The sequence below is a fragment of the Ovis aries genome, chromosome 5 (assembly GCF_016772045.2).
Source record: "Ovis aries strain OAR_USU_Benz2616 breed Rambouillet chromosome 5, ARS-UI_Ramb_v3.0, whole genome shotgun sequence".
Classification (NCBI taxonomy): Eukaryota; Metazoa; Chordata; class Mammalia; order Artiodactyla; family Bovidae; genus Ovis; species Ovis aries.
The window spans coordinates 93,152,841-93,170,657 of NC_056058.1; the positions used below are offsets into that span (position 1 = coordinate 93,152,841).

The window sequence follows — 17,817 nt, forward strand, 5'->3', positions numbered from 1 at the left end:
ATTTCTGTCCTTTATCGAGCCCATCTTTGCATGAAATGTTCCCTTGGTATCTCTGAATTTGTTGAAGAGATCTCTAGTCTTCCCCATTCTATTGTTTTCATCTATTTCTTTGCATTGATCACTGAGGAAGGCTTTCTTATCTCTCCTTGCTATACTTTGGAACTCTACATTCAGATGCTTATATCTTTCCTTTTCTCCTTTGCTTTTTGCTTTTCTTCTTTTTCTCAGCTTTTTATAAGTCCTCCTCAGACAACCATTTTGCCTTTTTGCATTTATTTTCTTGGGGATGGTCTTGATTGCTGTCTCCTGTACAATGTCATGTACCTCCATCCATAGTTCTTCAGGCGCTCTGTCTATCAGATCTAGTCCCTTGAATCTATTTGTCACTTCCACTGCATCATTGTAAGGGAATTGATTTAGGTCATACCTGAATGATCCAGTGGTTTTCCCTACTTTCTTCAATTTAAATCTGAATTTGACAATAAGGAGTTCATGATCTGAGCCACAGTCATCTCCCGGTCTTGTTTTTGCTGACTGTATAGAGCTTCTCCATCTTTGGCTGCAAAGAATATACTCAGTCTGATTTCAGTGTTGACCATCTGGTGATGTCCATGTGTAGAGTCTTCTCTTGTGTTGTTGGAAGAGGGTGTTTGCTATGTCCAGTGCATTCTCTTGGCAGAACTCAATTCTCTTGCCCTGCTTCATTTTGTACTCCAAGGCCAAATTTGCCTATTATTCCAGGTATTTTTTGACTTCCTACTTTTGCATTCCAGTCCCGTATAAAGAAAAGGGCATCTTTTTGGGTGTTAGTTCTAGAAGATCTTGTAGGTCTTCATAGAACCATTCAACTTCAGCTTCTTCAGCATTGCTCGTCTGGCCATAGACTTGGATTACTGTGATATTGAATGGTTTGCCTTGGAAACAGAGATCATTCTGTCGTTTTTGAGATTACATACAAGTACTGCATTTTGGACTGTTTTGTTGACTGTGACAGCTACTCCATTTCTTCTAAGGGATTCTTGCCCACTGTGTAGATATAATGGTCATCTGAGTTAAATTCACCCATTCCAGTCCATTTTAGTTTGCCGATTTCTAGAATGTTGACATTCACTCTTGCCATCTCCTGTTTGACCAGATGGTGACTGCAGCCATGAAATTAAAAGACACTTACTCCTTGGAAGAAAAGTTATGACCAACTTAGATAGCATATTCGAAAGCAGAGACGTTACTTTGCTGACCAAGGTCCTCCTAGTCAAGGCTATGGTTTTTCCTGTGGTCATGTATGGATGTGAGAGTTGGACTGTGAAGAAGGCTGAGCGCCAAAGAATTGATGCTTTTGAACTGTGGTGTTGGAGAAGACTCTTGAGAGTCCCTTGGACTGCAAAGAGATCCAACCAGTCCATTCTGAAGGAGATCAGCCCTGGGATTTCTTTGGAAGGAATGATGCTAACGCTGAAACTCCAGTACTTTGGCCACCTCATGCGAAGAGCTGACTCATTGGAAAAGACTCTGATGCTAGGAGGGATTGGGGGTAGGAGGAGAAGGGGACGACAGAGGATGAGATGGCTGGATGGCATCACTGACTCGATAGACATGACTTTGAGTGAACTCTGGGAGTTGGTGATGGACAGGGAGGCCTGGCGTGCTGCGATTCATGGGGTCACAAAGAGTTGGACACGACTGAGCAACTGAACTGAACTGAATTTGCCTTGATTCATGGACCTGACATTAGAGGTTGTTATGGAGTTGTTATGATAGATGCTGGTAGATGATAGTCGTAAGCAGACACAGCACAGACTCTGTTCTAATTTTTCTATTTTTAAAATACAGTGTCTCTAGATATAAACATTAAATAAATATTGAGTTGTTTTTGCTGTTCAGTTGCTAAGTCGTGTATGACTGCTTGCAGCCCCACGGACTACAGCATGTCAGGCTTCCCTGTCCTTCACTGTCTCCTGGAATTTGCTCAAATTCATATCCATTGAGTCAGTGATGGCATCCAATTATCTCCTGGAATTTGCTCAAACTCATATCCATTGAGTTGGTGATGCCATCCAACCATCTCATCCTGTCACCCCCTTCTCTTCCTGCCCTCAGTCTTTCCCAGCATCAGGGTCTTTTCCAATGAGTTGGCTCTGAGATATTGAGAGTATCTATTTATTATTGAGAGTACTTATTTTAAATATTGAGAGTACCTATTTTAAAATATTTCCTGTTTTTGCTTTTAGAAAGCAAAAATTCTATGTATGTGAATGATTAGCTTATTACCATTTCCCTGGCTACCTTAACAGAAAAAAAATTTACGCTTTTAATAATTATTTAAAAATTAGTTAAAATAGTTTGAAAAGAAATATTTTGTATTTTTGTAACCAGTATGTATTTATTTTGTCCAAGAAGAAAACATATTAAAAAATATGGATCCCGTAAAAGCTTTTTGAAATTTATTTCAGAAACACTGATGTTTCTACATCTATTGGCAATGACTTAATTAAGCATTACATTTAATTTCTTTATTATCTTTGATTTTTCTTTTTTTTTCTTATCCTTTCATTTTCCTTTCAGCATAGTATCCAGAAAAAAGAGCTTCTGGACCTGCACTTGAAAACTTGCTTTAAGTCCGGGCTTTGCTCCCTGTGGTTTGGGAAGTCACATTTACTGTATCTTGGCCTAGTTTCATCATTTGTAAAATGATAGGATTGTGTTGAATAATAGTCGAGGTCCTTTCCAATTTTAATGTTCTCTGGTTCTTCTTTCTTCGGGACTTGAGAGGACAATGTAGACACACGGCCACAAACACATGTTGAGATACAATATTCAAAACAGAAACTACCCAAAATTTTGGATTTAGTTGGAGTTACGAGTGACTTCTGGTTTGCTTATACCATAACACAGACTTCTCTGTGCTAGATTTATACTTTACCAATCGTACTTTCCAAGGAAAATGCCTGTATGTGGGTAAGTGAGGCATTTGAAATGAATGTAGCATTTAATCACTTAATTTAATTTAATCACTTAATTTAATCAGAAATTATTTAATCAGAAATTCAGAGCACCCCAAACTGGAGATCCCAACATTGTCCTTGGCCAGGGCAGGTACAGATCAGATAATATTGCTCTCATTATATTCCAAGTCACAGCGGCATCATGGCACTAGCCTGCAGGCATCCTGTTGACGCAAGGCCCAGGGTTCCACCTCACTTTGACTTAGTCTTTCCTGATCCCTTTCTAAGCTGGAAACACTTTCTTCCTTCTTTATGCTCCAATCCACTTGCATTCAATCTTGTATTAAAATTAGCTGCATTCAATTCTCTCTTGCTCAGTTGTTCCTAAGCTCCCTAAAAGAACATATCTGTTTCGTTTATCTGTGTGTTTCCCATGGTGCCTTGTGCAAAGTAGGCACTCAGTCAATTTTGTTGAATAGCTCATTTCAGGTGCTGCGATTACTGAAGTTAAAACCAACTACAAAAGTCTTATGTTTTATCTCTTTTAAATTCCAGAGCGAAGTTAGAGCTTACTCGAAAGACTGAGACTTGGGCTTGATAGTGACAGAATGATGTCCAGTAACGAGCGTCATCTTACTAAGGTATGAGAATCTTGGCAGCTCAGTCAGGATGCAAACAGATTCTTGTCTGGCCTGGGGTTTTGGAAGGAGACTCAAACGCCTTTGTAGTCACCCATGGAATGATGTAGTCACCCATGGAATGATATAGTCACCCATGGAATGACTGGCTCACTTTGGTTAGCCAGTCACTGGTCCACGCTCCCATCTGGGGCTGTCTGCATTCTCCCATAGAGCCTGGCTGTAGAACATACTACTATTTCCTTACATGTTCATTACATGCTGACTCTATAGGCCTAAACCTTTATGTTGCATCAAAACCGTACTAGCCTGAACAGAGACTGAGATGCCAAGTAAAAAAATCATCTAGTGTAGAAAGATTTAGTAATAAAATATGCTACTCAATGGACGTGGGTTTGGGTGGACTCCAGGAGTTGGTAATGGACAGGGAGGCCTGGCGTGCTGTGGTTCATGGGGTTGCAAAGAGTCGGACATGACTGAGCGACTGAACTGAACTGAACTGAACTGATACTACTCTGTCCTTTTTGGAGAGCGCATTCTTCTCAGTTAAAATCACTCCCGACTTTTTCAATAGTTTCTTCCATAAATATGGTAGTATATTTGTAGCTATTTCTTGATCAAATAAACTTTAGTGATGTTTTCCTGCACTATATCCTGTGGATTTAACTTCTTGAAGCACTACTCGAATTTTCTTTCTTCTAGCATTTAGTATTATATTATTAATTTTTGGTTTTCTGTTGTTACTTGTCCATGCCTGCAATAATATCAATAGTATGTTTCATTTTTTGTTCCCTCTGCTTTAGATGTACTTGTTGAATCAGATGAACTATGGAATGAGGTTCGTGACATTGTACCGGAGACAGGGATGAAGACCATCCCCATGGAAAAGAAGTGCAAAAAAAGCAAAATGGCTGTCTGGGTAGGCCTTACAAATAGCTGTGAAAAGAAGAGAGGCAAAAAACAAAGGAGAAAAGGAAAGATATAAGCATCTGAACGCAGAGTTCCAAAGAATAGCAAGAAGAGATAAGAAAGCCTTCCTCAGTGATCAATGCAAAGAAATAGAGGAAAAGAACAGAATGGGAAAGGCTAGAGATCTCTTCAAGAAAATTAGAGATACCAAGGGAACATTTCATGCAAAGATGGACTCGATAAAGGACAGAAATGGTATGGACCTAACAGAAGCAGAGGATATTAAGAAGAGGTGGCAAGAATACATGGAAGAACTATACAAAAAAGATCTTCACAACCCAGATAATCATGATGATGTGATCACTCGCCTAGAGCCAGACATCTTGGAATGTGAAGTCAAGTGGGCCTTAGAAAACATCACTACGAACAAACCTAGTGGAGGTGATGGAATTCCAGTTGAGCTGTTTCAAATCCTGAAAGATGATGCTGTGAAAGTGCTGCACTCAATATGCCAGCAAATTTGGAAAACTCAGCAGTGGCCACAGGACTGGAAAAGGTCAGTTTTCATTCCAATCCCAAAGAAAGGCAATGCCAAAGAATGCTCAAACTACCACACAATTGCACTCATCTCACATGCTAGTAAAGTAATGCTCAAAATTCTCCAAGCCAGACTTCAGCAATACATGAACCGTGAACTCCCTGATGTTCAATCTGGTTCTAGAAAAGGCAGAGGAACCAGAGATCAAATTGCCAACATCTGCTGGATCATGGAAAAAGCAAGAGAGTTCCAGAAAAACATCTACTTCTGCTTTATTGACTATGCCAAAGCCTTTGACTGTGTGGATCACAATGAAATGTGGAAAATTCTGAAAGAGATGGGAATACCAGACCACCTGACCTGACTCTTGAGAAACCTGTATATAGGTCAGGAAGCAACAGTTAGAACTGGACATGGAACAACAGACTGGTTCCAAATAGGAAAAGGAGTACGTCAAGGCTGTATATTGTCACCCTGCTTATTTAACTTCTATGCAGAGTACATCATGAGAAGTGCTGGACTGGAAGAAATACAAGCTGGAATCAAGATTGCCGGGAGAAATATCAATAACCTCAGATATGCAGATGACACCACCCTTATGGCAGAAAGTGAAGAGGAACTAAAAAGCCTCTTGATGAAAGTGAAAGAGGAGAGTGAAACAGTTGGCTTAAAGCTCAACATTCAGAAAACGAAGATCATGGCATCCGGTCCCATCACTTCATGAGAAATAGATGGGGAAACAGTAGAAACAGTGTCAGACTTTATTTTTTTGGCCTCCAAAATCACTGCAGATGGTGACTGCAGCCATGAAATTAAAAGACGCTTACTCCTTGGAAGAAAAGTTATGACCAACCTAGATAGCATATTCAAAAGCAGAGACATTACTTTGCTGACTAAGGTCCGTCTAGTCAAGGCTATGGTTTTTCCTGTGGTCATGTATGGATGTGAGAGTTGGACTGTGAAGAAGGCTGAGCGCCAAAGAATTGATGCTTTTGAGCTGTGGTGTTGGAGAAGACTCTTGAGAGTCCCCTGGACTGCAAAGAGATCCAACCAGTCTATTCTGAAGGAGATCAACCGTGGGATTTCTTTGGAAGGAATGATGCTAAAGCTGAAGCTCCAATACTTCGGACACCTCATGCACAGAGTTGACTCATTGGAAAAGACTCTGATGCTGGGAGGGATTGGGGGTAGGAGGAGAAGGGGACGACAGAGGATGAGATGGCTGGATGGCATCACCTACTCGATGGATGTGAGTCTGAGTGAACTCTGGGAGATGGTGATAGACAGGGAGGCCTGGCGTGCTGCGATTCATGGGGTTGCAAAGAGTCAGACACGACTGAGCGACTGAAGTGAACTGAATATTCATAAGCTTTTCATTATGATGCTGTATCTTTTTATATATGTATTTTTATTTTTGGGAAAACTTTACTTTTCTCTGTTCTGTCTGTTGTTTTTCTGTAAGCCCAGTTGGTCGAACATTGAAATTTGTATGTTGATATTTTATGACTTTTATCACTCTTGATTTGTTTCATATTTAAATTTTTCCATTCTATGTTCTGATGTATTTTTATTGATATCTTACTACCCTTTATGAATTTTGAACTTTGCATTTAAAAAATTTAGGAATTAGTTCTTACTGTGATCTACCCCATTTTTTTGTAGATCTTGTTTTTAAGGTTATAATATCATTTAAAACTCATTAGGAGTCTGATTGGAATTTAAGAAAAAGATTTCTTTTCTTCCTTGCATTTCTGTTATGTTCTCCTGGAACTATGGCTCTGATTTGATCTTGATCTCTCTTTTTTATGCTGTTACTCTTCCTCATATGCTGGTAGTCTTTGATCATCAGTTCCTATTTTAGACTAAATGTTTAGGTTGATTATTCCAGGTTGGGGTGCAGGTTTCCTTGACTACTCTGTAGGTCCTTTCTTTCTCCAGGATGCCTCCTCCCCTGTATTGAAGGCTCTTTCTGTGTACGTAGGGCTTATTATCTGCAGAATTTTCACAAGGGTGAGTGGATGAGAGACTGAGAAACCAGGGCTCATACTAGGAATCTGTACTTTCCCCCTGCAGCTTGCTCAATTCCTTTACGTGCCTGCACTATTTTTCTCTTATAGAAGTGAACACTGAACTGCCTTTTACATGCAGAGGTCCTGAGTGTGTTAGATGCATGTGTGTGTGTGTGTGTGTGTGTGTCTATGTGTGTATGAGTGAACCAGTGAACCTATTTTATTGAAGGACATTTGCTGACCCCCTGTTTTCACTGTCCTGCACTCTGTCTATTCACCTGGGTTGCAAGTCTCTCCAGAGTTCTATTGGGATGAGGCCCCACCCTTTGCTGCGGCCTGTTCTGCTGTCCTGCCCTGCCGGTTCCTATGCTCCATTTGCTGCACCCATAGATTTCCTTTTGCTTTCTGTTCCTAGGAATTTACTGATTCATCTCTCCTGTTGTCTTTGCTGTTAAGGCTTCATTCTCTTGTGAATTTATTATCTTTTTCATGGTCTCAGGAACTCCTTTCCCATACTCTTGCTATAGGTGCTGGTTTACAGTTTGATGCATACTTAAGCAATCTTTTAAGGGAATTATTTTAAAGAAGAATACTACTCTATAAGATTGTGAGAAATTTTGACTTCTGTATGCAGCAGAAGGAGAAATACCGTGCCTGAGGCACTTTAACTGTTTGATGCAATAATAATAGGCACATAGAGCCACTTAGTTTTAGAAAAGCTGGTTTTAGAAAAGGCAGAGGAACCAGAGATCAAATTGCCAACATCCGCTGGATCATCAAAAAAGGAAGAGAGTTCCAGAAAAACATCTACTTCTGCTTTATTGACTATGCCAAAGCCTTTGACTGTGTGGATCACAAACTGTAGAAAATTCTGAAAGAGATGGGAATACCAGACCACCTGACCTGCCTCTTGAGAAACCTGTATGTAGGTCAGGAAGCAATAGTTAGAACTGTACATGGAACAGACTGGTTCTGAATAAGAAAAGGAGTATGTCAAGGCTATATATTGTCATCCTGTTTATTTAACTTATATGCAGAGTACATCATGAGAAACACTGGGCTGGAAGAAGCACAAGCTGGAATCAAGATTGCTGGGAGAAATATCAATAACCTCAGATATGCAGATGACACCACCCTTATGGCAGAAAGTAAAGAAGAACTAAAAAGCCTCTTGATGAAAGTGAAAGAGGAGAGTGAAAAATTGGCTTAAAGTTTAACATTCAGAAAACTAAGATCATACCATCTGGTCCCAACACTGGGAAATAGATGGGGAAACAGTGTCAGACTTTATTATTTTGGGCTCCAAAATCACTGCAGATGGTGATTGCAGCCATGAAATTAAAAGATGCTTACTCCTTGGAAGGAAAGTTATGACCAACCTAGATAGCATATTGAAAAGCAGAGACATTACTTTGCCAACAAAGGTCCATCTAGTCAAGGCTATGGTTTTTCCAGTGGTCATGTATGGATATGAAAGTTGGACTGTGAAGAAGGCTGAGCGCTGAAGAATTGATGCTTTTGAACTGTGGTGTTGGAGAAGACTCTTGAGAGTCCCTTGGACTGCAAAGAGATCCAGCCAGCATCCTAAAGGAGATCTGTCCTGGGTGTTCATTGAAAGGAGTGATGCTAAAGCTGAAACTCCAATACTTTGGTCACCTCATGTGAAGAGATGACTCATTGGAAAAGATCCTGATGCTGGGAGGGATTGGGGGCAGGAGGAGCAGGGGACAACAGAGGATGAGATGGCTGGATGGCATCACCAACTCGATGGACATGAGTTTGAGTAGACCCTGGGAGTTGGTGATGGACAGGGAGGCCTGGCGAGCTGCAATTCATGGGGTCGCAAAGAGTCAGACATGACTGAGTGACTGAACTGAACGGACTGAGAGCCACTTGTGTGACAGCCACTCTTCCAGGTACTTTATGTACATTATTCAGTTCTTACAATAACAGTATAGGGAAATACTATAATTGTCCCCATTTTATAGATGAGCAAACTAAGGCACAGAAAGGTTGACTCACTTGTTCAAGGTCACACAACTTGTGAGTAAAAAATGCCAAGATTCATATTTCACCTCCTGAGACTGAACTCTTAAACTTTATGCCATATTGTCTCCCATAATCACATCACTAAAAAAAAAAATAAGCCATGAGGATTGAATATGGGTGGAGTTTTGAATAATAGCTGATAAAATATTTTCTTTAAAAAACAAAATTACTTTCCAAAAGAGATAAAAGATGAATATAATTCTGTGGTGATAGAGAGTACTAGATCGAGTTGCCATTTCTTTTCCAAGGGATCTTCCCAACCCAGGGATTGAACCCATGTCTCCCACATTGCAGGTAGATTCTTCACTATCTGAGCCACCAGGGAAGCCCCCAAGGAATATTGAATTATGGAATTCTGGCTACACAGTTAAACATACTCTCAGTGGAAAGAAAATGGGAGGCCTGAAGAGAAGTTGGCATATTTGCACTGAAAACTGATAAGGCTGGAAAATATCTGTGTAACTGGTGGACAGGAAAATACATAACTAAGAATACAAAAGAATAGTACAAGAATTTCAAGAGAGTTAAAGCCAAGGATTAGCTGAGGCTCACAAAAACCACTAAAGACAGCAGCAGCAATTTTTAGAGCTATTTTCAGAACAATAGATAGATCAAAATTATAGGTCCATTGCTTGAGAATGAGGATATCATGTTAAAAGAAAACACAGTACTTCCGTTTTTGTTTTTGTTTTTTTTTTTCCTGTCTATACTGAGGAAGATGACCTTTAAGCTGGCAACACTGAGAAATCATTGTGTTTAGAGGTCATTGACATCCAGGGCAAGAGAAACTTTTGATAACTTAAATATTTTAGATGAGCTCAATTCCAGGCCCAGACAAATTACATTTTAGGCAATAAACAATCTTATTGATATGATCATAGTACTATCATATTGTTTGAAAAATTTTGGAAAAGACAAAAAAATTCAAAAGATTGGAGAAAAGTGTGTAAGGTGCCAATTCCAAATAAGGAGAGATGATCAGTTATATTGTGTGTTTAAAATATTTATTCCCCTTTCCCTTATGAACCTTTCATTTAGGCCCTTTTGTGTAGAAAGAGTCTACTTCCCACCCCATCAATGTCAGACTTCACCATATATCTTGCTATGGCCAGTGGAATGTGAAAAATGACATTAGCTACTTTCAAACAAAATCTTTAAGAAGCTCTGTGTTTTCTGCTATCCCTGTTCAAATATATGTTATCAATTATTTGAGCTACTGTATAGAAATTATATTTCTCAAGTTTATTTAACATTAGACTGTTACATAAGATAATTCTCTGGAAAAGAGTTTCAATGTGTTGGATAGAAAAGTTAGCACTGAAAATGCTATAATATGTTGAAAAGGTACTGAAAATATGTGATAGATTTTAAAACTTGAAGTTCTAAATAATTTCATGTATAGCTTGAATAAATGTATAACTTGAAGTTGTATTTCTAAACATCAGTTATATTGGATGAAGGAGAACTGCTTATTGAAATTCAAGTAAAGCCAAATAGTATGGATTGGTCCAGACCTCAGATAGCATCAGTTTGCTGGTGCCTCTATAAAAATGAAGGAAATTTGAAGCTATAATAATAGTAGATATTTAATATCCAGTTTATTAAGGGGTGATTATGCATTAATATTATGTCCTGTCAAGTATTATCCTTTAATAGGAATATTGATAAAACCCAAGAGTGTTGAGGTCAGTTTATTGGGTAGAATTGGACAGATAGAGCAAGTGTGTCTAAAGCTGAAGAGACAACACTTGGTGTGTTAAGAGAAGCCTAGAGGAGGAGGAAAGGATACCAATTGCAGATGTGTCCATATCCAAGGGAGGAAGCTGACTATGCATTCATGTATCAAGACCTGCTTGGCTGTATTAACACTTGATCAGACTCCTGCTTTCCTAATCAACCCTACTCCCTGGTGATACTAAGCTATAAATACGTAGGAGAGAGTCACTGAATAAATGCATGTCATTTATGATAAAAAACCAAAGATATGGTTTTTCCAGTGCTATCTAATTCTGGATGAGCATCAGGATCTTTGGGGAGCTTTTAAAAATGCAGATACCAAGCCTCATGTCAGACCTACTGAACCATAATTTCTGGTGGGGGCCCCTGGGGGGAATCTGTATTTTCATAAAACTCCATTGATTCTAATGATCTAATGATTTGTGAGCCATGGTGTCTTGTTAGGTGATAGGTGTTCCAGAGGCAAGAGCTGGATTAGAGAACAGTGGTAACATAAGAGGCAAGACCAGGGCAGTGGTTTCTAGAGTTTGATCTTTATGGACCATTACAGCTCTTCAAGAAATAGAATTCATCAACATAGGATGGCTAACTTTCTAGTAAAACCAACCAACCAACCAAGCAAACTATTATCCTTCTAGTTTCATTTAAAACAAAAATTTCAGAAGGACTTGGGCAGATCACGATATAGGCAGGAAGTACTAGAATCTTTTAGATGGAATGAACTTAGCTGTTTTTTTCCTTTCACCATTTTCCCTCAGCCTGTGTCATCACTTGGCATGTCAGCCTTTGAGAGGCAACATGTAGGGCATGTACAGTTCCATACGATCTCCCAACATGCTGCTCCACTGCTGGACAGGGTCAAAAGCCTTATAGCTGGGTTAGGGACTCTACTTCTGACTGGTGGAGGTGAGGCTCTGAAAAGAGAATGTGGGTGGTGCGGTAGGGTATAGAGATACCTCGGGTGATACAGGATCTGAGAGTAGTTTGGGAAACTGGCTCTCCAGCTATAAAACAAAAACTTGTGGGTCCCCAAATACTGCATTGAAATGCATGAACAGCTGCCATATATAATAACCCTTGTTGTGCCAGAGGGCAGACCTGTGGGAGGAAGCCACCAGCAGACCCATTTCAGTTTAAAGTAAACAAAAAGTTTCTGACAATCAGACCTTTCCAGTAGATGTTAACAAACTACATGGAGATGGGATTATCTCCTCTGGAAGAGCTCAGAACATGTCTGAGTAACAATTTTTTAGAAATGTGATAAATTAGGAGTTTGGGATTAACATATACACATTGCTGCTGCTGCTGCTGCTAAGTCACTTCAGTTGTGTCTGACTCTGTGCGACCCCATAGATGGCAGCCCACCAGGCTCCCCCATCCCTGGGATTCTCCAGGCAAGAACACTGGAGTGGGTGGCCATTTCCTTCTCCAATGCATGAAAGTGAAAAGTGAAAGTGAAGTCGCTCAATCGTGTCCGACTCTTAGCGACCTCATGGACTGTAGCCCACTAGGATCCTCCGTCCATGGGATTTTCCAGGCAAGAGTACTAGAGTGGGGTGCCATTGCCTTCTCTGATATACACATTACTATGTATAAAATCGGTAAACAACAAGGACCTACTCTGTAGCACAGTAGTATTATAAGATAGTATAATGGAAAATAATCTGAAAAAGAATATATAATATATGCATATAACTGAATAATTTTGCTATATACTTGAAACTGACACTTATAAATTATCTATATTTCAAATTAAAAAAAAAAGAAATGTGAATAAAAGTGTTCTGGTCTAAGTTGGAAGCTGGATAAAAATCACTGTTTGTGAAGCCTGGAAGGCCTTAATAACAACTTGGAAAACCTTTTAAACAAGTAGAGATTCCTGGATCTCTGCTTAGATCCATAAAAACAGAAACTCTCTGAATGGGACTAAGGAATCTATATGTTTAATAGGTACCCCAGGAGTAAAGTGAAGTGAAGTCGCTCAGTCGTGTCTGACTCTTTGCGACCCCATGGACTGTAGCCTACCAGACTCCTCCATCCTTGGGATTTTCCAGGCAAGAGTACTGGAGTGGGTTGCCATTTCCTTCTCCAGGGGATATTCCCAATGCAGGGATCGAACCCAGGTCTCCTGCATTGCAGGCAGACACTTTACCGTCTGAGCCATCAGGAGAGCCCAGGAGACTGTAAGTTAAATTACCTGCTGCTGTGGAAAACAATTATATGAAGTGAACTCCCAACATCTTGAAATACCTGTGATGAAAGATTCTACAAAATTCATAAAAGAGCATTTTTTAATGGCATTAACATTTGAATATCCACTTAATTTTGAAGGATTTACTTTTTGTATATGGACAAACACAGAGATGGATATAAATAAAAATGTAGGAAACACCTTAATTTACTCCACTAGAGGAAGGGAGGATGAACAAGTTACCTTTCCTTTTCATTAAATCATAGGTAGAGCTGAAGGGGGTGGGGACACATTTTTAACACTTTTTTTAAAAAAAGAAAAGTAATATGTTGACGTGACAGTGGTTAAGAATATAATAAAATCTAATGTTTATTGAGTGATTGTTATGTGGCAACCATTGTTGCCCAGGGTTTTCTTGGATTGATTCTCTTATTGTTAGCCCTCTTTACAGATGAGGAAACTGAGGTTCAGAGCTATTAAGTGATTGGTTCAAGGCCCCATAGAGCAGGGGTCACCAACCTTTTTGGCACCAGGGACCAGTTTTGTGGAAGACAATTTTTCCACTGACTGGGGTAGGGGAATGGTTTGGGGATGATTCAAGGACATTGCATTTCTTTATTTCTGTTATTCCATCAGCTCCACCTCAGATCATCAGGCGTTGATCCTGGAGGTCAGGAACCCGGCCACAGGCTGAGAGGGGTGACCCAGGCTTTTCTCTTCTTTAGGCGACGCTGCCTTTCCAGGCGGGAGGACTTGGGGATCTGCAGAGAAGGGAGCCTTTGCAGGTGTGGTGCTGAAGACCCGTTTACCAGGTAGGTGTCCTGTCTTCCTGACTTCCAGTGTGGCCCTGTCTCCTCCTTCAGGCTCTCTGTGAGGTCACCTCTGGGCCTTGTTTCAGCCCCCACTTTGCCTCTACCTATCCTTCCCTTGGGACTTTATTGATAAGTATCTCTTTCATCATCTGGCTGCCAAAATGAAAAGAAACATTCCCCCTCTCCTTATCCCCGAATTCCCGACTCAGATGGTCCAATACTCATTTGCTTCACCAGCTGCCGTCTGCTTCTCTGTGGGTGCTCTCATTATGTCTGAAGTGGAGAGCAGGAGGGCAGAGCTCCCTAAGCTACGGGGACATGAAGCTTTCCTCTCTGTGGTTTGTCCCCTTGGGTGTGGGGACATTCATTTATCAGCTTGTCACTCTCACAGGTATACTCCTGCTCACAGCAGGCTCCAGGAGATTACTTGTCTCGCTACTGAATTTTCTTTATATGTTTTTTTAAAGTATGTATAAAATTATAGTCTTGAGCTTTCCTTTTTCATACACAAACTAATCATTATGAAACCCAATAATGATCCCTGAGGGAAAAACCACATGGAGCAAAAGGGCTCAGACGTGGAGTGAGGGTGTTGGACAACAGACATCATTCTGGGGCCGTGGACACAATTCTTTCCGGGGGGTCGGTGCACTGCATTTTTATGACTTGAAGCTATTTTTCAGGGTATTGCGCCATAGTTTCCACAGAGCACAGCTGTGTGCTGTAATGTCCATTTTGCATGCTCTCTATCAGTCGTGAGTCTGAAATTGCAAGGCTTGAGCATCATGTATTATTGATCCGATGTTTTGACTTTAACACAGGAGAGGGGAAAGCTTAAGGGACCAGAAAATTCAGAAACACTTCACGAGATAAAGGGACTGGTTTTCTGTAATCTCTGTGACAAAAATGCTTTAACAGTTTATTGTTAGAGGTGATGTGACTACAGGCCAAGGTAACTGGATTATTTGCTTTTGAACATAAGAAAGGAGTGTGAGGGAGAAGTTTCTTTTCAATTTGAGATATAAATATGATTCCTATTTCATGAAATAGAAGATGGGTGTACATCAATATTTTACTTTTGAGAGAGGAATTTTGGTATTTTAGTCTTAAAGGCAGAGCATCCCTGTTCTTGGGTCAAAATCAGAACAAGGAATGTTCTGGCTTCTCTGCCTCTAGGAAAAGAGGAAGAAAGTCTCACTTTTTATCTTCTAGCAAAATCTGTTCTTAAGAAAGCCTCAAGTACTTGTTTATACTAAAGTGAAAATGATGACCACTGCTTAAAACACCATCTGTCTCTCCCAACGAATAATATAGTTTCACAAGGATCGAATGTTTAGGTGAAAGAGTGGAAAATCCTCCCAATTATTGATTTACGTATTTGTTTGTTTACTTCTTTCTAAAAATTTATTTTTTACTTTGTTCTGAAAGGGAGATTTAAGGCCATGCCTCATATGATTAAAAACATTAAAAATAATTGAGAATATTAGGATGACTCTAATATTGAGAATTTGGTGCTTTAGGGAGACATGGAAAGGACTCTTTATTTTGTTAGAGTTGTTGTTGTTTGTTAGTTGCTCAGTTGTGTCCGACTCTTTGTGACCCCATGGACTGTAGCGAGCCAGGCTCCTTGGTCCACGGAATTCTCCAGGCAAGAATACTGGAGTGGGTTGTCATTTCCTTCTCCAAGAATTGTTGTTAGAAATTCTTATTTTATCTTGAAATCTTATTGGGGCGAGGAGTGGGGTGAATTAACTCCTTTATAGCAGATTAGCTTTTCAGCACATTTAGGATAATTTTTGGTGAAAAGTTAGTGTTTCTTAAATTCTCAGCTTGCTTGGGGCATTTAGTGTGGTTTACTCTTCTAAGGTCAGTTCTTTGATAGTCTTCTTGTTGGTTATTGTTTAACTTCCCTTTAAACAACTTAATCTTCCAAGGAAGGTACAAAGTTCAGTTAATGTTTCTATTGTTCCCAATTATCAGTTCAGTTGCTCAGTCCTGTCCGACTCTTTGCAACCCCATGAATCGTAGCATGCCAGGCCTCCTTGTCTATCACCAACTCCCGGAGTTCACTCAGATTTACGTCCATTGAGACACTGATGCCATCCAGCCGTCTCATCTTCTGTAGTCCCCTTCTCCTCCTGCCCCCAATCCCTCCCAGCATCAGAGTCTTCCAATGAGTCAACTCTTCACATGAGGTGGCCAAAGTACTGGAGTTTCAGCTTTAGCATCATTCCTTCCAAAGAACACCCAGGGCTGATCTCCTTCAGAATGGACTGGTTGGATCTCTTTGCAGTCCAAGGGACTCTCAAGAGTCTTCTCCAACACCACAGCTCAAAAGCATCAATTCTTCGGCGCTCAGCCTTCTTCACAGCCCAACTCTCACATCCATACCCGACCACAGGAAAAACCACAGCCTTGACCAGACGGACCTTAGTCGGCAAAGTAATGGCTCTGCTTTTGAATATGCTATCTAGGTTGGTCATAACTTTTCTTTCAAGGAGTAAGCGTCTTTTAATTTCATGGCTGCAGTCACCATCTGCAGTGATTTTGGAGCCCCCAGAAATAAAGTCTGCCACTGTTTCCACTGTTTCTCCATCTATTTCCCATGAAGTGATGGGACCGGATGCCATCATCTTTGTTTTCTGAATGCTGAGCTTTAAGCCAACTTTTTCACTCTCCTCTTTCACTTTCATCAAGAGGCTTTTTAGTTCCTCTTCACTTTCTGCCATAAGGGTGGTGTCATCTGCATATCTGAGGTTATTGATATTTCTCCCAGCAATCTTGATTCCAGCTTGTGTTTCTTCCAGTCCAGCACTTCTCATGATGTACTCTGCATAGAAGTTAAATAAGCAGGGTGACAATATACAGCCTTGATGTACTCCTTTTCCTATTTGGAACCAGTCTGTTGTTCCATGTCCAGTTCTAACTGTTGCTTCCTGACCTGCATACAGATTTCTCAAGAGGTAGGTCAGGTGGTCTGGTATTCCCATCTCGCTCAGAATTTTCCACAGTTTATTGTGATCCACACAGTCAAAGGCTTTGGCATAGTCAATAAAGCAGAAATAGATGTTTTTTCTGGAATTCTCTTGCTTTTCCATGATCCAGCGGAGGTTAGCAATTTGATCTCTGGTTCCTCTGCCTTTTCTAGAACCAGCTTGAACATCAGGAAGTTCACAGTTCACGAACTGCTGAAGTCTGGCTTGGAGAATTTTGAGCATTACTTTACTAGCATGTGAGATGAGTGCAATTGTGCAGTAGTTTGAGCATTCTTTGGCATTGCCTTTCTTTGGGATTGGAATGAAAACTGACCTTTTCCAGTCCCGTGGCTACTGCTGAGTTTTCCAAATTTGCTGGCATATTGAGTGCAGCACTTTCACAGCATCATCTTTCAGGAGTTGAAATAGCTCAACTGGAATTCCATCACCTCCACTAGGTTTGTTTGTAGTGATGCTTTCTAAGGCCCACTTGACTTCACATTCCAGGATGTCTGGCTCTAGGTGAGTGATCACATCATCATGATTATCCGGGTTGTGAAGATCTTTTTGGTACAGTTCTGTGTATTCTTGCCACCTCTTCTATGATAGTATATAAAACCACCGTATAACTAAAAATGCCTCCGAAAACAAAAAATTCATATGTCAAACAATTTGCCTGACTCTGGATATCAACATTATGCAGGGTAATCCTGCACTAACAGGAAAATGCTGCCATGTCAATGAAATGTTTATATAGATAAATCGTCTGTGTTCCATACTGTCTGTGTCCTTCAATCCTAACTTCCACGGCCTCCTGCTGCCCCTGTTGCTCTCCTTACAAGGACAGAATGTCAAAGGAGATCAAATACTTCCCTAGAGGGATCCAGAAAGAAGAAAGTGGTAGATCTCCTCCTTTCTAGAGGTATGTCTATTTTGCAGTTCATTGAGGAGTCTGATTGCTTAGGATCCAGAATTCAAACTCAATACAGGGGTTTAGTTTTTTTCCCCCTTTTTAAA

General features: G+C 40.3%; 2 long non-coding RNA genes across 3 annotated transcripts in view; both read left to right on the forward strand.

Moving 5' to 3' along the window:
* The window catches only part of LOC114115026 (uncharacterized), a 245,082-nt gene extending 234,568 nt beyond the window's left edge, over positions 1-10,514 (forward strand). For both annotated transcript variants that reach the window (XR_003589533.3, XR_009600741.1), the window contains exons 5-6: positions 3,498-3,583; positions 4,384-10,514. This is a non-coding gene — a long non-coding RNA (uncharacterized LOC114115026). The remainder of the gene's footprint in view (positions 1-3,497; positions 3,584-4,383) is intronic.
* Positions 10,515-13,736: 3,222 nt separating this feature from the next.
* LOC132659840 (uncharacterized) overlaps positions 13,737-17,817 on the forward strand; it is a 58,865-nt gene continuing 54,784 nt past the window's right edge. Inside the window, exon 1 of the long non-coding RNA XR_009600742.1 lies at positions 13,737-13,825. This is a non-coding gene — a long non-coding RNA (uncharacterized LOC132659840). The remainder of the gene's footprint in view (positions 13,826-17,817) is intronic.